Source organism: Oncorhynchus clarkii, chromosome 6, assembly GCF_045791955.1.
Source record: "Oncorhynchus clarkii lewisi isolate Uvic-CL-2024 chromosome 6, UVic_Ocla_1.0, whole genome shotgun sequence".
Taxonomy (NCBI): Eukaryota; Metazoa; Chordata; class Actinopteri; order Salmoniformes; family Salmonidae; genus Oncorhynchus; species Oncorhynchus clarkii.
The window spans coordinates 71,526,804-71,549,492 of NC_092152.1; the positions used below are offsets into that span (position 1 = coordinate 71,526,804).

A 22,689-nucleotide genomic window follows, 5' to 3' on the forward strand; every position below is an offset into this window, starting at 1 on the left:
CTTTTGATTTTCCCATGATGTCAAGCAAAGAGGCACTGAGTTTGAAGGAAGGCCTTGAAATACATCCACATGTACACCTCCAATTGACTCAAATGATGTCAGTTAGCCTATCAGAAGCTTCTAAAGCCATGACATCATTTTCTGGAATTTCCCAAGCTGTTTAAAGGCACAGTCAACTTAGTTTATGTAAACTTCTGACCCACTGGAATTGTGATACTGTGAATTATAAGTGAAATAATCTGTCTGTAAACAAATATTGGAAAAATGACTTGTGTTATGCGCAAAGATGTCCTAACCGACTTGCCAAAACTATAGTTTGTTAACAAGAAATTTGTGGAGTGGTTGAAAAACGAGTTTTAATGACTCCAACCTAAGTGTATGTAAACTTCTGACTTCAACTGTATCTTGACAGGCCATATATCATTTGACCCCATCAGTCCATGTTTTACATAATAAGCCATATAAATTACAGTAATTTGTTAAATTAGAGGCACGTGTGAAAGTGAAACCATTGTTGAAATACTATTAAAGACTCAGATAATGGGAAATCAAATTAGAGATGGCTGATCTTGCTCTGTTGGAAGATTTGGCACACGCTTCATTTTGAGCATATTTTTAGAGACAGGTAGGACTGTTTTTGCTGAAAGTATAGATATCGTTTCCCAAAACCAATCGTATAGGATCTTTGCAAGGATTTAAGGCCAACTTTAGAAAGGCAAACGCTTGCCATTTCGTTGCACATCAAAGTGCTATCAACCCTCGGGTGTTTAGCAATGGGCACTTTTCAGCGGGAGTTCGCCGATCGGCATCTCACATCCCTCGATGAGCCAATGTTTTGAATGCAATCATTAGCAAAACAAACTGTAACATACAATTTCCATACACCATTTCAAGAGGGGTTTCTTTGCCATCAATGGGTTCACAAATACGAACGGAGCAATAGACGGCACCCACAACGCCATAAAAACACCATCCCAAAACGAGTTAATCTATGTGAACAGAAAAGGTTTCCACTATTAATGTGCAGGTGATAGGTTATGTAATGTGCAAAAAAATACTGCTGAATGTAGTGGCCAGGCGGAACGCACGACTCGTTCATTCTGTAGAACAGCAATGTTGGCCTACATAGCTACAGGAGGGAGCTGTTGAGGATGGATTGCTTATTAGTGAGTTGCCTACTCATTTAAAGTATATTTGCCATCGCTAAAGCAACTTGAATTTTCCTAATGGTCTTCTCTTTGTAGCTATGTTTTTATTTTTACTGGTCAAGCCACAACTGAGTGAGCCAAGTAAAATATTTAGACACCTCTATTAAGTCTCTGAAAGGTATTTTTTTCGTAGCTTTTTTTGGTTGCGCTGTTGTTTTTAATTGTACGGCGTTATATATTCCCCACAGGTTTAAAGGGATGATTTTGACCATATATAGTTAATTAGGAGCGTTTCGCAATCCAAATAGCCAAGGTTGTGCACAAGCACTGAGGCTAAAAACGATTGGTATTTATCAATGGTTATTTCTTCCCGGTGTGCGTATCACGCGCGTAGGATTGTTTGATAAATCACTATTTTTCTATGTGTACGAACATTCTAAATTCCATTCGTAAGTAGTATTTAAGAATAGTTTCTACGCAATATTAATAAGGCCCCAGAAATCTGAGACATCAGCGCATGCATGTTCTCCGTTCTCCATCTCTTAAATAATATATTGGAAAAAGCTTACTGAGTATGGATGGTATAATCTCTCAGGTCTTTTACAGTATCTCTTTTTCTATGGATAGATGCTAACATTTACATAGACCTATAGAACTGGACCTAGTGGCAAGGTCTAGTACTGATCAGTTGCTGACATATGGAATAGGCAATGTGACTAAAAACGTCCTGGAAAATGATTTGAAAAAGCTGGGATGTATTGAGCCAAAGTCAAGATTCCCTACACTTTTCGTGTGGAAACTGGGAATGCATAATGCCAAAAATAAATTAAAGTGACAAAGGAAGGGGGTGGGGGGGGCTCTTGTGGTTGACTTTTTGATGAAGTTAACCAAAATGTTTCCCCTGGTACAAACCCAGGTCTTTTGTTTCCTTCTTCCATGATTATTTACACCAACTTTGATTTTTTTTACAGGGCTTTGCCCTCGATGTGCGTCATGAGAAAATGGCTTCAGCAGACTCAACCACAAGCTCTCTCTCTCTTTTGCCTTCTCTGAGAAAATTAGAATGTCGTTATTGCATCATGTATAATTTACTCATACCTTTGTTCAGAGAGAAAGAGAGAGAGAGAGGGAGCAAGAGAGAGGGAGGAAGAGAGAGAAGAGAGGGACAGAGAAAGAGAGGCCCTCGTGGTGTGGAGTGGTGAGGAGACGAGAGACGGAGGCTGAGAGCAGCTTGTCTGAACATTCCTCATTGTGAGGACTCAGCAGATAATGATGTTAGTGTTCGTCTAAGGTAATATACTCTGTGTCGCTCCAGACCTCTCTGATACTGTGGAAGTGGACTGAACTGAGTCTCCTGCTACTGGAGCAGATTGAACTGGAGTTGTTTTGAGAAGGACAATGCTGGTCAACCCTCCTCTTCAACAGTAGGCTGTATAAAAACTATATTTGGCTGCTTGAGTGAGTACTCACAGTTTAAAGCTGCGTGCTAGAAATGTTCTCGTGTTGCTCATCAGTATAGGGAGCTGTGATTGGTTGAGGCTACTGAGTCCATGTCTCTCAGAGCTACAGCTTACTGTATCTACTTGGGGCCTCTCTAGAATGGAGAGTTTGTGTCAATACAGTATATAAATAAATATCGTAGAAATGTGTTCCACATGACAAAGTCCTACTGCCTCACCAGTCATTTGGCATAGCAGGAGCAGGAGCTGTCATATTCCTCTCTCTCTCTCTCTCTCTCTCTCTCTCTCTCTCTCTCTCTCTCTCTGTCTCGCTCTCTCTCTCTCTCTCTGTCTCTCTCTCTGTCTCTCTCTGTCTCTCTCTCTGTCTCTCTCTCTCTGTCTCTCTCTCTCTGTCTCTCTGTCTCTCTCTCTCTCTCTCTCTCTCTCTCTCTCTCTCTTTCTCTCTCTCTCTCTCTCTCTCTCTCTCTGTCTGTCTCTGCCAGCACATATTAACCACAGCACAGTATAAACACTATGTCGGAAAATATGAACATTTTGCTTCGAGCCAAGTGGAAAACAAATCGAAATTGAATTAAAACTCACTACTTTCTTTAGAAACAATAGTATTTTAAGTGGGAAAAAAGTCCAAAGTTTTGCTTTCAGAGCAGTTAGTTTGTTTTTTACTCCAAACTACCAATGTAAAAACAGAATGGAGTTGGGCAGTGAAACAGAGTGAAGTGACTAATGTTTCTGTTAGCTTTCACTGCACTTGTCCTTACACACAGTGCAGATATAGTGCTCACTCTGAGGAAAACCCAGACGAGGAGGGGAAACGAGGGGACGGGGTGTCCTGGCTGAGGATTAGTCACACGGGACTGGATGGGCTGCAGACGTCCACCACCAGTTTACTGATGTTAAGGACAAACACATACATGACTTCACTGACACACAAACTGAAAGTATGACCGTGTTGAACTTACTCAACCCCAGAGACCGGAGGGTTTCCCCTGTAAATAACCAATCACTTACATCTCTCCTCACAGTGAAAGCAAGTCTGTAGTGGTCAATTGAATTGCGGCCACCTTATAAACACCATTATTACACTGGAACAAACCTGCTATCATTAAGCCCTTCTCATGTGGAAGCAGGAGTGGTCGCTCTATACCAGTTTAGAGAGAGAGACGGGGAGATAGTTTTGTGCCTGAATGTGAATAGCGTTGGTGGAACACACTGACACACACACACCACGCCAGACCCTGGGTTGTGGTTGAATGTCACAGTGGAGGAACACTTTATGTCCTTGGTTAGGGGTGGGGCTGATGGTAGCAGGGGAGGGATGTTCCTCCTCTTCCCCGGTGAAGCTACATTTATTGGTCACCATCTGCAGGGTGGAGGAGTTTGGGCTGGGGCCAGCCTAGAGAGAGGCTTCTAATTAAACCATCATCATGATCAACTTGTGGTCAGTGATCGTCCCCAATGCTGGCTCTCCAAGATGAACATGGAATCACTGAGGCTTTCCTTGAAGCCTGTGTTGGACTGAATTAGAAAGGGAGAAACGAAACGGAGGAGAAAAGTGCTACAGGGCACTTTTTCTCTTCTTGGCAGGCAGAGAAAGACCTTCTGCCATATCCACTCAAGTTTAAACAATTACCCGACATCATAAGAAACCAGAAGAACCTTAGACTGGAATAGTCATCGCTTTGGCCTGGCCTAGCTCGGTTTCAGGCATGGCGTAGCGAGCGTCACATGTTGGAGCTCTCGATAATTTAAATTAGTGTAAGAGGGTGTGCCTCCAGTCTCTGTATCTATGCAGCCCGAGGAGCTTTCCTTTGAGGTTGACAGCCTTTAATCTAGTATTTCATGGTTTGATATGTGAGTGACACAGAGCTGCTCCAAGAGGACGGCAAAATGGTTTATTAGGGCCTAATTACAGTCCTGTGATTAAAGGGGAAGTGACTGTGATTAGGATAGTCGAGGACGATGGATGAATATTCAGAGCGGAGACGAGCAATAACGGCTGTGTGTGTGTGTGTGTGTGTGTGTGTGTGTGTGTGGGGGGGGGGGAGTGCTGGCTGGTGCAGGAACCTGACTGCCTGGCTGGCTGACTGACTGCTGTGTAACCACATGCTATGATATCATCTTTACGGCAGATCTCATCTGGGGGCTTTTCAGCTTTAGCTGTTGGGCAGAAAATGCATGCACAGATATGTGGTGCTGCCCTGGTAATGGTAACCTTCCAGGTTCCTGGTTCCTGGTATGCAAAAGGAGCGCTAGCTTTCCCTATGTGGAAGAATCCGTGAAGCTGATTTGGTGCTCTTACAGGCCTTGTACGTTGCCCTGTGATTACAAAAAAAGGAAAGGATGTAGTAGGTTTGAAGCTTGTTTTGGTATGGTATCAGCCCGGCATGCAGGAGTAATGCAGTGGACTTTCACAGCCAATTGAACATGAAACCGTCAGGAATGTGCAGCACAGCCAGGTCTGCTCCGAGCTGCTAGGGAAACTTGCTAAGAATCACACATTCTTGTGAACTTCAAAGTATGCACTGTTTAAGCAAAGAGATAAATGGCCTTATTATTAGCAGTTTCATTCAATGGGGAGATTAGTATCGGTTTCTCTTTTCTTTTCAACCTGCAAACTTCGAACATTTTCTGACATGTGATATCTGCCATTTCTAAATCATTTCTGGGAGTGCTCTGAGGGTATCATATGGACAGCAAAACCTTGCGATTTTATAATTTCACAACTGACTTCATCCTTAAAATGACGGTTGGCTAACCTGTCTATTACTCTCTTTGATTTCAACAGTACATGCTTTTGCGCTCTGAGAGGTATTCATAATAAGCTTAAACTTCTCTGACTTTATTGCTAACGGGGCCTTATCTTCCAGCTATTCAAGAAAGAGAAGTCATTTTTCCAATTTCCAACATTTTGCTGTTAGGTCACAGCCTGCTCAAACTACCTTGAGGGGATTGTTGTAGCAAACAACACACACACTCACACACACAAAGGCACACACATTCACACACACACACACACGCGCTCCCAGGAAAACTATATTCATCTTAAATAAATATGGAATGTTACAACTGTGGAATTTCCTTAGCCTAAACAGATACTGCCCTAGGTGCATATTTGCCAACTGGGAGCTTTCAGAAGTCATGTCATGTCCACATTATTTATATGTCAGTGGTATTATAAGTTTTATCTGGAGAACTAATGTTTATTCTTCCTTTTCCTCTGATGAGATGGAATGAACAGTATGATGAGATGGAACAGTATGATGAGATGGAACAGTATGATGAGATGGAATCAACAGTATGATGAGATGGAATCAACAGTATGATGAGATGGAACAGTATGATGAGATGGAATCAACAGTATGATGAGATGGAATGAACAGTATGATGAGATGGAACAGTATGATGAGATGGAATCAACAGTATGATGAGATGGAATCAACGGTATGATGAGATGGAATCAACAGTATGATGAGATGGAATGAACAGTATGATGAGATGGAATCAACAGTATGATGAGATGGAACAGTATGATGAGATGGAACAGTATGATGAGATGGAATCAACAGTATGATGAGATGGAACAGTATAATGAGATGGAATCAACAGTATGATGAGATGGAATCAACAGTATGATGAGATGGAACAGTATGATGAGATGGAATCAACAGTATGATGAGATGGAATGAACAGTATGATGAGATGGAACAGTATGATGAGATGGAATCAACAGTATGATGAGATGGAATCAACGGTATGATGAGATGGAATCAACAGTATGATGAGATGGAATCAACAGTATGATGAGATGGAACAAACAGTATGATGAGATGGAATCAACAGTATGATGAGATGGAATCAACAGTATGATGAGATGGAATCCAACAGTATGATGAAAGTGTGTTGCTCTTATTAGAACTGGGTGTATTGCTAACGGATCACTTTACATCCACAGATAATGTATCCCCAAAAGTGTTTTTCTTGCATCACGTCAATCATGTTCCCCGCACTGAAAAACAAAATTTTGCATGTCCAGGCGTTCACTTATTTTTTTTTACATCTCTATTTCCTCTGAATATACTCCTCAAAGCACGCTCCGCTTGGAAATGTATATTCATATATAATGTAAGATATTTTTTTTTACAATTAGTGTGTGGCGAACAGTAGTGGTCACAGAGGCCTCTTTATATTTAGTTTGGAGCATTGTCAGTTTTTCTAGGATGATAATAATGGGAACCATGTGTTTGGCCGGCTAAAGAAAATTAGCAACCTTTCATGTGACCCACCTGTCGTGCTTTCAGCACCGTTAATGCTAACCTCATGTTACTATCATCAGGAGAGCCAGTCTGTGTCAGGCACTGGGGACATGAGGAGAGCGTCCTCACACAGGGCCCCTGGTAGCAGTTCCTGATACACTCTACTAACCCACCAGCACGGCAGGCCTGCTGCCTAACCTAGCACAGAGACTGTCTACATTTGACACTTACATGCGACTTCTGCTATCAGAATACGAAGGTTGCATTGAAAAGACAGGTCTTGATGCACAAAAGTCGCATTGTGGTCAGATTGTGTTCAGATCTGGCTAACCATTTCAGGAGGTGGTCAGGGACACATTTTGTGCAGATTTCTCCTCAATCTGGACGTAATCAGGCTACCGAAAGCGCATGCAATGGGCAACGTCATCAGCACTCTGCCCACAAGTCTCCAGAAAACTTGTTTTGGGAGCGAGAGGCATCTTGTTTCATTAAAGGTTGGAGGAAATACATGCCTAGCCTGGGAGGAATGTGTTTGCTGGCTTCATAAATGCTTGCCAGCATTTAACTATTAGAACTTTTGGCTATACTAGAAGAGCTATGAGTTATGCTAACCTGTTTGCGATCCCTTTAGCTTCGCTAGCTAGCTTTCTGGCCTACAGAGGTTAGCTGGCTAGTTAGCGACAGTAGTTGGCTGTGTTATTATCAGATTTAGCCTGTTCCACCGTTTGCAGAATCCATACTAAAAAAACGTTAAAAAAAAAAGCCAACTACTATTTGAATATACTGTGGGAAAAGGCAATCTGGAAACGGTAGACACATTTAAATGTAGGTGTAGAGGCATGACACATTCAGAATTCCATCATCACAACTCCATGATCAGAATACAAAAGCTGCATGAACTGTCAAGTCTAGACACGATCAGAGGAGCCAGAGCTGCTAACTAACAAACAAAGAAACAAAAACAATCACCAAACAAATATGAAAATCTCCACAATAAGCCGAGGGCACAACTGTGCTGGTGGAGAACCTCTATCTTAGACTTCGTTCCCACCAGGATCAATCTCAGCATTTGTCAGTGTGCTGTAGTTATTTGCTAAGGGCTGGCAGGCGGGCAGCACAGAGAGTCTGGCAGTATAATGCAGGTTCCTAGCCCTGAGCCTGGAGCCCTCCCTCCCTCCCAGTGTGCTCTAGTTGTTTTCTACAGGCTGGCAGGCGGGCAGCACAGAGAGTCTGGCAGTATAATGCAGGTTCCTAGCCCTGAGCCTGGAGCCCTCCCTCCCTCCCAGTGTGCTCTAGTTGTTTTCTACAGGCTGGCAGGCGGGCAGCACAGAGAGTCTGGCAGTATAATGCAGGTTCCTAGCCCTGAGCCTGGAGCCCTCCCTCCCTCCCAGTGTGCTCTAGTTGTTTTCTACAGGCTGGCAGGCGGGCAGCACAGAGTCTGGCAGTATAATGCAGGTTCCTAGCCCTGAGCCTGGAGCCCTCCCTCCCTCCCAGTGTGCTCTAGTTGTTTTCTACAGGCTGGCAGGCGGGCAGCACAGAGAGTCTGGCAGTATAATGCAGGTTCCTAGCCCTGAGCCTGGAGCCCTCCCTCCCTCCCAGTGTGCTGTAGTTGTTTTCTACAGGCGGGCAGCACAGAGAGTCTGGCAGTATAGTGCAGGTTCCTAGCCCTGAGCCTGGAGCCCTCCCTCCCTCCGCAGCGAGCTGGGCTGCCCAGCTCCTCAGTTTTAACATGGTCTGTGCCATGTTGTAATGGGCTCCCAGGGCATGATTGGAATATAATAACAGTTTCACTATGTTTTTCTTACCCCCTTCACTCTCCACAAATGTAAAATGTCCCCGGCTACATGGGATATATAGTAGGAGCTGTGATGTAAGATGTTATTGCTGGATATGCAGACTAGGAAAATTTGGATTATTTTCCAAAAATCTCCCGGGCAGAAAGCATTATGATGTCACAAAGGCCACATTGTAGCCAGTTTGGGTGTACAGAGCTGTGTTTCCCTCTCTTTCTCTCTTGTTCTGTACATTGTCCGGCCACCTTCTGTGCTCCATGCCCAGGCTACAGGCTTACTTCATGTCCGTTTCCTTTTCTTGTGCTGTGAATCAATGCACAATGGCCCTATAGGACCGCTTACATAATGGGAAAAGTATGTATTTCTTTGCACAGACAAAGTACAGTTTGAAAGGTTTAGTAAGCTTCAATTACAGTATGACATTATTATTAATTATTATTTTCTCCCTGTTATGGGAATAGTGATTGTATTACAACATGGTTATTCATGTTATAATAACAATGTCAACATATTTGATTACAGAGTTTATTACAATATCCAAGTATTTGTGTATAGTAGAGTATAATGTGAACACACACACTCATGGTCTTTGGCTGAACCAAGTGATCTTGTGTTATCGCTCAATGACTTCAATTACAGTATGACCAGGAGGGCAGTATGTTTCCAGCCATCCTCTGTCTGAGGGCTGTAGCTGTCTGACAGGGACCATCTGATTGGCTGTGTACAATGGCAGCATCATGGGAATGGAAATGCATCCAGCAGTTAAGTGAACAACCATGCATCTTCTGTTTTCCCACTAATTGAATTTGGCACTAAAATATGCTGGCAAGAACCCCTTACCTTGTTTGACTTATTTATTGCCTGACTGGAGAGGTAATTCGACCTCCTCATTTCAAAGGATCTTTTTGGTCCAGAAAAAGAGTGTAAAACTCAATTAGCTTAGTGATCAGTGACTGAAACACTACATTTGTTTTCCTGTGAGGGTGAAGCAGAGCTGGGGAGTGGAGGAGAGCAACTAGAGCCCTGATCTCTTAGCTACCCTCCATCCCCCTCCCCACCGCTGCCTCGCAAAGCGACAGGGTGAGGGGAGAGAGAGGGGAGAGAGAGAGCCCATACACTCCCTGCCATGTCACAGGAGATTTGTGTCCTCCCTTTAAATCATTTCCCTCTTTAGAAGATTAAGAATGCAGAAATATTCTCAAACCGATCATTTTCTCTACTCCCAAGTGGACTAGTGCATTTGAAAACGCCACTATTAATTGCTGTTTTCAAAGAAGACAAATGATCCCTGCGACAGTAAATAAAAACAAAAATCAGAGGTTATAATGTTAATTGTTCAAATGGCTGTACAGGGGTCAGTGGAGCCAGCACAGAGCATATGCACCAATCACCATCAGATTTACAGACCAACCTACTTGGAAGGCAATATCAGTCTTACATGTTCATTGTTGTACCGTTGTTTATTCTTAATCTAGATCTTGTTCTGGTATCTCAGAACACAATGTACCATCCCCAATGTACTCTATGGACACGCCGTGGGAATCCTGCTTATTTCCCTTCCAACCTTTTAATCTCAGAGAATACTGTTGTTCAACAGAGCCTTGCTTTGTGACTGGCTTCTTCTGTACCCGTCTTGGTCAAGAAGTTCACCACTAGACATATTTATCAGGATGCACGGGGCTTGAATTGTAGATCTAAACATTTATGACTACATTGCAAATGCATGACTGAAATGGCAACACAGACTGTGCCTGTGTGCTTCTGTTTGAAGAGGGGCAAAACAACAGGAATCATTTGTGGCCACCGATGTGCCTTGTTCTAACCTGATCTTTTCTGGATCAATTGTTTCCTTTCTGGTTTAATTCACCATGTGATTGACTTTCAGTGCTTTACTGTTGGAAAATATCCACATTGAGCCGTGCTGCCTGAAATAGGGAAGTCATTTGAATACAGATGCTCACAGCTCAGCCCTGGTCACAGGATGCCGCTCCCAGTCAGGAGACAATTGCAGGTTGATTATGTTGCTACTGACAGAAGTTGCAACTCCTTTGTGCGGCTGAGATATTTGCATTTAAATGTTTATTGTAGGCATCTAAAAAGCATAACGACTGATTGTAAGCTTTGGCTGCTGGTTTGTACTTGCAACAAAAAAAAAGAGAATTGCAATAAGGGAGATTGACATGGAAATTAGGAAATTCTTTTCAAACCGAAGGTTGGAGTAAATAAGTAGCTCTGTGTTGTTGTTTTGTGGTGCTGGTGTTCATTCTTGATTTGTATTGAGAGGGTCCATTGTCAGATTGGGTATGCATATGTTTGTAGTAAGACTGCATTTCAAATTGTTCGTATCTAATACACAGTAGAATGATTCTTTCAGATTGAGGTGTTTTCTTGGATATCTTTGTATATACCACAACATTTTGTCAACGTATTTTTCCCTGCGTTTGCTTCATACTGCATGTTTGTGTGTAACAAGCGTGTGTGAATGTGTTTGGTACCATTTTTATGGTTTTGAGAGCTGTCTGTGTGTATGTTGACTGTGTGTTTTTATTAGCTTTCACAAAAGCTGTATGTTCGTGTGAGTGACTCTTTCTATGGTATCCGTGTGTATATGTGTTTGACAGGCTCTGATATGATGACAGAGTGTGTATGTATGTATGTGTGTGTGTCTGCCGGGTACCCATAGCCGAGTGATGCCCCTGCTGATTCTGTGCCTCTGGCCCTTTGTCCTGCAGCACTCAGCGTGTCTGCTTCCTCAGGAGACTGACAGGCCTCTCCAGTGTGACCACACAAAGGACCAGCCTTCTTTGAGGTGTTAAAAACGTCCATTTATGCATCTCCCTGGACAAAAAGCACCAAGCCCATTTGAGTCCGGTGGCGACACAGGCAGACATTGTGGCCACGCTTCCCCAGCACTCATTTCACAGATTCTGAAACCAGTATGTGGTGAACAGGATTTGAGGGGCTAAAGTGCCCCACGAGGGCCAGGCGATAAGAGGGAGAAACACCACCACTCAGTAAACTAGAAGATGGGGCTGTGGAAAATAAGTACATTACCTGAGAGAGAACTAGGCTTGTTTTCATAACCCCCCACTCAATAAGAGAGAGAGAGAGAGAGAGAGAGAGAGAGAGAGAGAGAGGGAGAGAGAGAGAGAGAGAGAGAGAGAGAGAGAGAGAGAGAGAGAGAGAGAGAGAGAGAGAGAGAGAGAGAGAGAGAGAGAGAGAGAGAGAGAGAGAGAGAGAGAGAGAGAGAGAGAGAGAGAGAGAGAGAGAGAGAGAGAGAGAGAGAGAGAGAGAGAGAGAGAGAGAGGAGAGAGAGAGAGAGAGAGAGAGAGAGAGAGAGAGAGAGAGGGAGAGAGAGAGAGAGAGAGAGAGAGAGAGAGAGAGAGAGAGAGAGAGAGAGAGAGCATCCTCTCATAGAGAAGGAAGAAAAAGAAAAGCCTTCTGCTACTGTGGGGGAATTACATCCTAGAAGCTGAGAATAGTAGACAAATCAACAACCAAAAGACAAGGCTAGCCTCTAAGTTGACACTATTCTTGTCTTTGAGTGGAGAATATGTGAGTGTGAATCAAAGAGAATTGACAGGTTGCACACCCGGCTGTTACTAACACAGGGAACATGAATGCCTCCTGCGGTGGATTGAAGCCTTCTAGTGGCTGGTCATTTCTCTATCCAACCACCTCTGTAAATGGACTTTTATTCTTGTTATTTGAGGCAGAGTAAATCACATGTAATGTATTTGCGGTGCGGCAGGCATATGAAATAACGGTTTGATCACAGAGCTGTCTGCCTCTCTTCACAAACACAGGGAAGAAGGTTTGATTCTCCCTTTACTGCACCACTGTTATTCACAGAGGAATAGTGAAACACTCAATAAGACAGAGTCAAAAGCCCTGTCACTGTTTCAGACCTGCACAATAAAGACATTATTGCGTGGTGTCACTTTCGCAGCCTCTCCTGACCTGAGTGTGATTGACAATGGTGAGTGTTTCAGGCAGGTCTTCTTTGATCGTTGTGACAGGAGGCCTGGTGCAGCTCCATCTTTAATCTGTGCCTGTCATGTTCACATGAGAGAGAGGCAGAGAGGAGAGAGAAAGAGAGAGGGGGGACAAAGACAGAGACAAAGAGCAAATGAGAGAGAGACACAGCGATGGAGAGAGACAGACCGAAATAAAGAGGGAGTGAGGGAGAAAGAGAGCGAGAGAAAGAGAGAGCAAGGCAAGAAGAGAAAGAAGGGGAGAGCAGGGAGGCTGTGACAGGTAATAGTGTGCTGAAGCAGCTGTGTCTGGCTGTGATTGGAGCGTTTCCAGCACCAAATAACTCAATGATATGGTGGATTTTTTTGTGTGGAAATAAAGCTTGTCTTTGTGAGCTCATATTCTTTGGCATGCCTGTGCAGTGTGCTCTGTGCCACAGGGAATTTATAGCTTTCTGTTAACCAAGTTATCATAGGGACATCAGCGCTCTGTCTCCTCAACTGCTCTTCTCTCTATCCTCCCCCTGTTGTAGCCTGCCAACCCCCAGGTAACTGCAGCCCTGCTAACCTCCCTGCTGACCTGGGCATCAGATTGTATTAGCCCAGACATGGCTTTGACCTCCCCTTTTTGTAATGACGGCCTTTCATTCACTGCATACTACAGCTATGCTTTTTCTCAGTCGCGGTGGGCGATGTGGGGAAAGTGGGTTGATTTTGTGGACTTGGATATTGAATCTGACAATGGCTTGAGCCGAGTCCACTAATAGACATTTCAGCAGAATTCTCACCCCCCTTCTCTTCCCTCCACCCCCCATTTCCCCAAGGCTCCCTGCTGTTTAGCCTGTACTACTGTTATGGGCCCACCTCATTGCCTTATCCCCCCACCCACCCAGCCCTCCCATAGTCCCCAGCCCTGGATGGGCCACTGCTGCCTCTCTCTGTCTGTAGAGATAACCAGGTCTCAGCCAGGTGGGGACCAACACGCTGATGGCAAAAAGATTGCCTCCATTGTCAAAATAACTACCTCTGCAAAATCCCTACTTTAGCATGTTTGGACTAGAAGGAGTGAGGGCTGGAATAGTGCACTGGGGATATTTAGAAAATGTTGCAGATCTGGATACAGCTGTGTTGTGCAGGGGATTGGTTTGTCCTGTACATATTTGCATATACACTCACGCGCACACATGCACACACACACACACACACACACACACACACACACACACACACACACACACACACACACACACACACACACACACACACACACACACACACACACACACACACACACACACACACACACACACACACACACACACACACACACACACACACAAACACACACACAAACACACACACACACAGCTGAACAATGTCAATGGCAGTCTCATATTCATGTGTGTTTTTGCTTTGTTTGTCCTGTCTGGACATTGACAGAGAAAAAAGACACTTGTGTAACTACGTTCTGTATAGTTGTTCTGAAGGTTGGCCATTGATTCTCAGCCATGTGCATATGATGGTCAGCGAGAGAGACATTACCCCGTTATGTGCTGGGGTAATCAAATCAAGCCGAGCCCCCTGTAGATGAACACATGCCTTGAATCTGAAGGTTCATTTGATTGGATCCCCTCTCTTCAGTGATGTCTGTGGAACAGCTTTCACTTACATATGAAAGGAAGGATTTCAGGCCAAATGGAAGCTCCAGAGGGCATACGTTCAATCTGTAACATACGGATAAATGAAAAGTAACCAAGTGAGAAAGAGAGAGAGAGGTTTTTGTATTAGTGTGTAGATTTACTATAAATCCTGCTCTAACATGACAGACATGTGCGTTTTGGATTATGGCCCTAGAGGCCTGCTTTCACTCGTTAGCCCAGACACACACCGGGCTGTGGTCTGGTGTTGGAGAAGTGTCCTGACACCGGGCTGTGGTCTGGTGTTGGAGAAGTGTCCTGACACCGGGCTGTGGTCTGGTGTTGGAGAAGTGTCCTGACACAGGGCTGTGGTCTGGTGTTGGAGAAGTGTCCTGACACCGGGCTGTGGTCTGGTGTTGGAGAAGTGTCCTGACACAGGGCTGTGGTCTGGTGTTGGAGAAGTGTGCTGACACCGGGCTGTGGTCTGGTGTTGGAGAAGTGTGCTGACACAGGGTTGTGGTCTGGTGTTGGAGAAGTGTCCTGACACAGGGTTGTGGTATTGGAGGAGGGTCCTGACACAGGGTTGTGGTATTGGAGGAGGGTCCTAACACAGGGCTGTGGTGTTGGAGGAGGGTCCTGACACAGGGTTGTGATGTTGGAGGAGGGTCCTGACACAGGGTTGTGGTGTTGGAGGAGGGTCCTGACAAAGGGTTGTGGTGTTGGAGGAGGGTCCTGACACAGGGTTGTGGTGATGGAGGAGGTTCCTGACACAGGGTTGTGATGTTGGAGGAGGGTCCTGACACAGGGCTGTGGTGTTGGAGGAGGGTCCTGACACAGGGTTGTGGTGTTGGAGGAGGGTCCTGACACAGGGTTGTGGTGTTGGAGGAGGGTCCTGACAAAGGGTTGTGGTGTTGGAGGAGGGTCCTGACACAGGGTTGTGATGTTGTAGGAGGGTCCTGACACAGGGTTGCGGTGTTGGAGGATGGTCCTGACACAGGGTTGTGGTGTTGGAGGATGGTCCTGACACAGGGTTGTGGTGTTGGAGGAGGGTCCTGACACAGGGCTGTGGTGTTGGAGGAAGGTCCTGACACAGGGTTGTGGTGTTGGAGAAGTGTCCTGGCACAGAGTTGTGGTGGGGTTTAGGTGGAGGGTCCCTTTAATATAGTCTAGGGGTTTGGCCAAAGACAAAGGAAAGGAAAGGCCACCCTTTGACAGAACTACCACAGGTGTCCTTGAGCTCTCTGGCCCGGGGCCTTTGAAGTGAGAACTGTTAGTCTGTCTGTTGGGCTTGTTCAAAGGGCTTTCTGTTTGACAGATCAATCCCTCTGCGTCTCTAGTGTGGGACATAGATAAATGTTGATTTTTCTTTAAAAGCGGTGCTGTCTGTAATGTGTGGCAACCCCCTGACTGACTGTCCACCTGTGGTTTAATGAGAATTATCTATTTGGCTGATAGCTCACCACCCCCGATGTCTCGGGTACTCCAGTAGTGCAGACAGCTGGTGGTGTGCGTGTGTGTGCGTGTGTGTGCGTGCGCGTGTGTGTGCGTGTGTGTGCGTGCGTGTGTGTGTGTGTGTGTGTGTGTGTGTGTGTGTGTGTGTGTGTGTGTGTGTGTGTGTGTGTGTGTGTGTGTGTGTGTGTGTGTGTGTGTGTGTGAAAGTGTGTGAAAGTGTGTGAAAGTGTGTGTGAAAGGGTATGTTCGTGTGTTAAAGCGAAAGATAGTGTTCCGTCAGTGTGTGTATGTGTTCATTTTGTGTTAGTTTCCGTTTATGTGCGTTATGTTTCAGTGCGGTTTGTTGTCACCAACCTCTCTGCAACAGCTGAGTAAAACATTTCAAAGGCTCTACGGTTATTGTGGACACAATGATTGGGTGATAAAAGTGTTGGGGGAAACTAATAAACTGAATTTGGAGTTGATTGGGATTCTGTTTTAATGAATCCATGATCGTCTAATTAGTGAAAGGAAGGGTTCCCATCTCTGTGTTAATTCCCCAGCAGCCCGTAGGCTGTGTTCTGAGCAGGAAAAGAGCTGCTCTACTGCATCACACCACTACAATAGTCTCTGTCTGAAACATTCTTATCACACCAGACGAATTACAACATTTGTTTAATTATTTGTAATATCACTCTGATTTTTCTTATTATCTATAATCATAATCATTTTTCTCCAGACAAATGATTTCTTTAAATAAGCCATGAATACAAAATTACATATTTTCTATTTGTCTGTTACTTTCCTCATTGTTTCAATTAACATCACATTATACATTCAAAGACTTGTTAATTTCTACCCCCTGCAATTAAAAGTGTTCTCATTTATTAACGGGAATGAGTCAGATGTTATACACTGAGTGTACAAAACATTAAGAACACCTGCTCTTTCCATGACATAGACTGATCAGGTGAATCCAGGTGAAAGCTATGATCCCTTATTGATGTCACTTAAATCAACCTCAATCAGTGTAGATGAAGGGGAGGAGACAAGTTAAAGAAGGGTTTTTAAGCCTCAAGACAACTGAGACATGGATATGTGCAACTCAATATTAGGAAGATGTTCTTAATGTTTTGTAAACTGTATATTTCATAAAGAAACACTTGTTTATTGAATTTCTACCCTGGTTATGTATTTAATACAGTGGGCTATGATAGTCTGGGTGGAGAGTGCCCTTAGTGGGTTTTGAAAGTAAAATTGTGCGTGTGTGTGTAGACGTCTGTCTGCCTTTCTGTCTTTGTTTCTTTCTCTATTTGTCCATCTGCTTGTCTGTGTGTGTGTGTCTGTTTTTCCATCTCTGACCCTGTGCGGGTGCGCGTGTCTGTCCGTATGTGTATGTGTGTGTGTGTGTGTGTGTGTGCAGTACAGTGCAGAGAGGTGAGACAGTGTGGTGTGGACACTGGCAGACTGCTGGCTAGGACGGCTGGGTCCTTTGAGAGGTTGGACTGTCAGCTCAGAGGCGCTATAAAGATGACAGCAGATTACCATTCAGTCAGGGCCAGTCTGTGGGCCTTCTCTCTCCTTATTGTTACTTTCAGTCTCAAGGCTGCACATTCAGATCCATTCATGACTACTGCTTCTTTCTGGTCTATTCTATTAACCCTCCATCCTCTCTTACTGAGATCTCTTTTCTGTACTTTGACACCAATTGCAAATGTGTTGGTATATTTCTCTGGTCTGCTGTTGGTGTCTTTTATTCCCTGCCTTGCCGCAGGAGACCAAGGTACAGTAGCACAAATTACTGGCAGATCAATTAAGTGTGACCTTAAAAACCTCTGTCCTGGTTTAATTGGCGGTGCTGAAGCAGGGTAATTGTATAAATCAGCTGTTAATGAGATCGCAGCTTGTTGCGAAAAACAAGATAATGTGAGGAAATGAACATCAATGAGCTTTGTGCCGTTTCAGGCCCGTGCTGTGGTTGTGCACAATGATCACTCCACTTCGCTCTCACTTTGAATATTGTTGTGGTTCCTGTTTTGGTGTGTTATTTTTCCACTGTATGGAGGTAGAAATATTGATGTTAAATTCCGGGTTAGATCATGGCTAAAAGTGGTATGTCCATATTGCAGAGGCTTCGGGTTGTTTGTGTTTTCCAGAGCTCTGGCGGCTGGGCTCAGAGAGAGACATGCCGTCACTAGCAGAGCATGCTGCTAAATAAATCATTAGCCTGCCGCGCTCAAAGAAAGAGAGTCAAAATTAAATAAAACAACCACTTTATATGAAAGCCATGTATTAGTGGAATCTACTGGCTTTAGGACAGATTAATGAGGTATTAGAGAAGTGGATTTTAAACATTGTCTAAGACGTGGTCCCGAACTCTTTCATTACTAAAGCTGTTTTACCTCAGCTGTAGACGTTCTGACCATGGGCCAGCATCCCCTTCTCCTCCTTACCCCCCCCCTCCTATCTCCCTCTCTCTCCTTTCCTCTACAAGTTTGTTTTGATATGTGCAAATAAAGTTATTTTACTGATTGTACAGATTTAAAAAATAAAATAATGTATCCATAAAATATGTTGTTTTGAATTGAATGTCTGGGATGGACTGTTTAACTGTTTTGAGAAAGAAAGAGACATTTATATATTTTGTCTGTTTTTTTTTTATCATTTCAGGTCACTTTCATGAGTTCATAATCAACTAACCAGTGATCGCTGGGTGCTGGGGGTTTAGTCTTTCTCTTTGTGTAAGTACCCTTTTTCCTCCATTTTGATTTCTTTCTAAAGGCTATCCAGTTAGATTTCTCTTTCACCCCTGGAGGCCTCCATCCACACTGAACACCTGCATTGAATGAAATGCACAAATAAATACGAATATAATGGGTGCTACAGAATAAGCTTATATTGTTACTCCACATGGTCACTTTTACAATTTAGACTTACTCTACATGACCAAAAGTATGTGGATACCTGCTCGTCAAACATCTCATTCCAAAATCATGGGCATTAATATGGAGTTGGTCACCCTTTGCTGCTATAACAGCCTGCTATAACAGCCTCCACTCTTCTGGGAAGACTTTCCACTAGATGTTGGAACATTGCTGCGGGGATTTGCTATCATTCATCCACAAGAGCATTTTTGAGGTCGGGCACTGATGTTGGGAGATTAGGCCTGGCTCGCTGTCGGAGTTCCAATTCATCCCAAAGATGTTCAATGGGGTTGAGGTCAGTGCTCTTTGGAGGCCAGACAAGTTCTTCCACACTGATCTCAACAAATAATTTCTGTATGGACCTCGCTTTGTGCACATTGTCATGCTGAGATAGGAAAAGGCCCTCCCCTAACTGTTGCCACAAAGTTGGAAGCACAGATTAGTCTAGAATGTCATTGTATGCTGTAGCATTAAGATTTCCCTTCACTGGAACTAAGGGGCATAGCTCAAATCATGAAAGACAGTCCCAGCCTGTTATTCCTCATCCACCAAACTTTACAGTTGGCACTATGCATTGGGGCAGGTAGCATTCTTCTGGCATCCGCCAAACCCAGATTTGTCCGTCGGAGTGCCAGATGGTAAAGCGTGATTCATCACTCCAGAGAATGCGTTTTCACTGCTCCAGAGTCCAATGGCGGCGAGCTTTACACCACTCCAGCCGACGCTTGACATTGTGCATGGTGATCTTAGGCTTGTGTGCGACTGCTTGGCCATGAAAAGTAATTTCATGATGCTCCCGACAAACATTTCTTGTGCCGACGTTGCTTCCACAGGCAGTTTGGAACTCCCTAGTGTTGCAATTGAGGACAGAAGATTTTTACACGTTACATGCTTCAGCACTCAGCGGTCTCATTCTGTGAGCTTGCGTGGCCTACCACTTTGCGGATGAGCTGTTGTTGCTCCTAGACGTTTCCACATTAACAGCACTTACAGTTGATCGGGGCTGCTCTAGCAGGGTAGAAATTTGACGAACTGACTTGTTGGAAAGGTGGTATCCTATGACGGTGCCAAGTTGAAAGTCACTGAGCTATTCAGTAAGGCCATTCTACTGCCAATGTTTGTCCATGGAGATTGCATGGCTGTGTGCTCAACTGTATACACCTGTCAGCAACAGGTGTGGCTGAAATTGCTGAATCCACTCATTTGAAGAGGTGTCCACATACTTCTGTATATAATGTTTATTTTGGAGTTGTTTATTCAGGTACAGAATCTTTATTTTTTCAGATTCTGCTTTTATTTCTAGTTAAAAGAAAAATACTGCACACAATCTGAGGTTAAAGTACATTCTGACAGCTACGTTCTTGTATTCTAGCTTTAGTTGTATATAGAGGTTGAATACAGAAGACCATGGAACTGGGACACGTACATGCATAGTCAGGCTAGCTAATGACGTCAAGGCCTTGTGAGACTTGTGAGTTTACCTCAACCTCTGAGGCCCTTAGAAAACTAAACCCAGGTGTCTTGGTTATTTTCCTCACTTTTCATGTCTACCTCCATAGTAGCATGTATAGTGCTTTTGATTCTATTCTGTACGCTAATGTCGGCTGCTGTTATTGGTAGTTTATGGCTGAGTGTCGTCTCAATAAGAACATTCAGGGAAGAAAGAGTCCATTTCAGGAAACGCAGGCAGCGCCTCCGAAAACAGCCAGTATATGGCTGCACTATATTGCTATAATACACCTTTAATGGGAGCTCTCTCTGCTGCACTGTTGTAATAAAAAATGTATCTGAGAAAATGTTTCTTGAGCAAATAAAGCCAAGAAAGTTTAGTTGATTTTAATATTTTTTCAAATGTCAGTTGGAGATGGTTTCCGGAGAGGCAGGACTGAATGATATGAATGTGGCTGAGGAGTCCTTGTTGGTCCTGCATAATCAACTGTGGCACTGATAAGAGTCAATCCCATCTCAAAGTTCACGGCCATTTGCTAATACCGATGGTTTATCTCTGCCATTTCTCCTCAAACACAGTTGTCTTCAGTGCAAATCAATGCTCCCATCTAAACCAAATTGTTTAATGCTTTTCATATTTAGTTTGTTGTGTCTGTTGGTGTTGTTAAGTCTGTTCTCAATGGCAGTCCATGTTGGGAATGTGGGCTTGTCTTTAGCTGCAGTGAGCAGACAGAATGGTGGAATAACAAAGCCTTAGCTTTGGATTTTATCACCAATGAATACTGCTCAGTGAAAAAAATGGATAAACTTTGTGAAGGGACATGATGAGTGAATGAGCATACATTAGCCAGACTGCATCGCGTGCTAACACTGTGTAACACTGGTGAGCTCCTGATACTACCACAGCTTTACACTTTGTAGTATTAGTAGTAAATACACCAAAACAACATGGGTCCACTGCTTCCTCTGGAGAGAAAGACCTGGAACCAAGATATTAACATTGTTATTGACAAGTTACAGGTTACCTCTCTCTATTTTGGGAATAAAACGTTTGGTTATTGTTGGACCAAAGGGAAAAAGATAACTACATTAGCTACTGACTAAGAACAGAAACATCAGCCTTATGGTTGGCATAGGTACAGTTGGTTGAGTGACAGGGAATGCCTTGTTGTCCACTAGCTAAGTGCATGCGTGTGTGTGTGTGTGTGTGTTTGCTTTTGTAGGAACATCAAATGCTCCCAATGATGTGTGTGTTGAACAAAGGACTTGGTACTATGTGTGTATGGACCTGAGGTAGACTTTAGAGGTCTCCTACATTACTTGAGATGCTCCCACTCATGAGGACCTTGATAGTGAATAGCCAATGGAATGAACACCTGAGCTTTTCTCTTCGAAGCAGAAGATAAGGTGCATTGTGGGAAAAATGCTTGTAGACATAACATCATATAATTGTAAATGTTTTATTTAATTGTTATTCAGTGATTGTATGTGGTTGTCATTGACCACAGTACCCAAATATTCCCATTTGTACAGTTAGTACTTTACTCGCACTGTCATTTAAGAAGTGTCAGTGTGCGTTAGAATAGATTGTACCACACTCACTGTGTCTCCCTGTCTTAATGGTTTTAGATGGCCTGTGTGTGATGTTCCAAAGACCTGCTCCACTCCCCTGTGCTCTTCTATCAGCCAGACCTGACACACTCATTCATCTAAATCCTATGCAACTTGAATCTACATGTTTAATTCATCATAAACGAGGCGGTGAGTCATTTTGACCGTGTGTGGCTTCGATGTATTTCATCACTCCTGTGTGAACTCATTTGGAAACACCAAAGTGTGGAGGGCCGAATACGCTCTTTGTCAGCGTGTGTCATCATGTAATAAGTGATGGACACACAGCAGTCACTCTGGGCTATGCTCAGTCCAGCACTGATGCCCATCAAGGGGAAGATATGCTGGAGAGGTTTTCTGAGAAATGAAATAAACAGCACTTCACCACAAAATGAAAATGAATAACCTTTGGTTGGTTATCTTCTCATCTATTATGTATCAAATGCTCCTGTTGGTTCAGCCAACTGACCCTGTCTGCGCTGATTATGACCCGTGGTGTAGATAAACGGAGACTGCTTGACAAAGTGATTTTAATTTCATCAGCCTTGGTTTCAATTTCTGTAGAGGAACACAGGGAATATTCAAATTGATTGTTGGCAGATTTTTTTATCTGTCAGGAAAGAGTTTCCGTACAGGTATGTAGATACAGTATGCCTCCATTCACTAATGCCGTATAACACTGATAGATCCTGTTAGTTGTAAGGTTTGGTGACATTGTGTCTAACCCCTTTAGATATGACAATTTTCAATCCCCTCTGTATGAGCTGCCATCCCAGCAACATGCTGTTGTTATCGGGGTTATACCCTCCTATCAGCTTTATTAGATATGAGGCCTGATTTGATGGCTTGATGTGCTTTATTTGATTCTCTGTAGAATGAAACCTAGTATAGACTTGGCTGCTTTCCTTCCTCTCAAGTCGCAGCCCTTGTAGGACAGAGAGAAGTTTCACCTATTAGCTATATACTGCAGAAAACGGGACCTGAGAACATGCCATTAATCTTCTCGCCT

At 43.8% G+C, this 22,689-nt stretch overlaps 1 protein-coding gene across 18 annotated transcripts in view; it reads left to right on the forward strand.

The window, feature by feature from the left end:
• Positions 1–22,689, forward strand: part of LOC139411565 (transcription factor SOX-6-like) — a 186,495-nt gene that overhangs the window by 11,247 nt on the left and 152,559 nt on the right. For 12 of the 18 annotated variants that reach the window (XM_071158096.1, XM_071158092.1, XM_071158086.1 and 9 more), the window contains exon 3: positions 18,367–18,437. The exons of 5 other annotated variants lie outside the window; for them this stretch is intronic. The gene's annotated coding sequence lies outside the window, so the exon portion shown is untranslated. Of the gene's footprint in view, positions 1–18,366; positions 18,438–21,698; positions 21,831–22,689 lie in introns of all 18 variants that reach the window. One more of the 18 variants, XM_071158094.1, reaches the window with a different exon arrangement.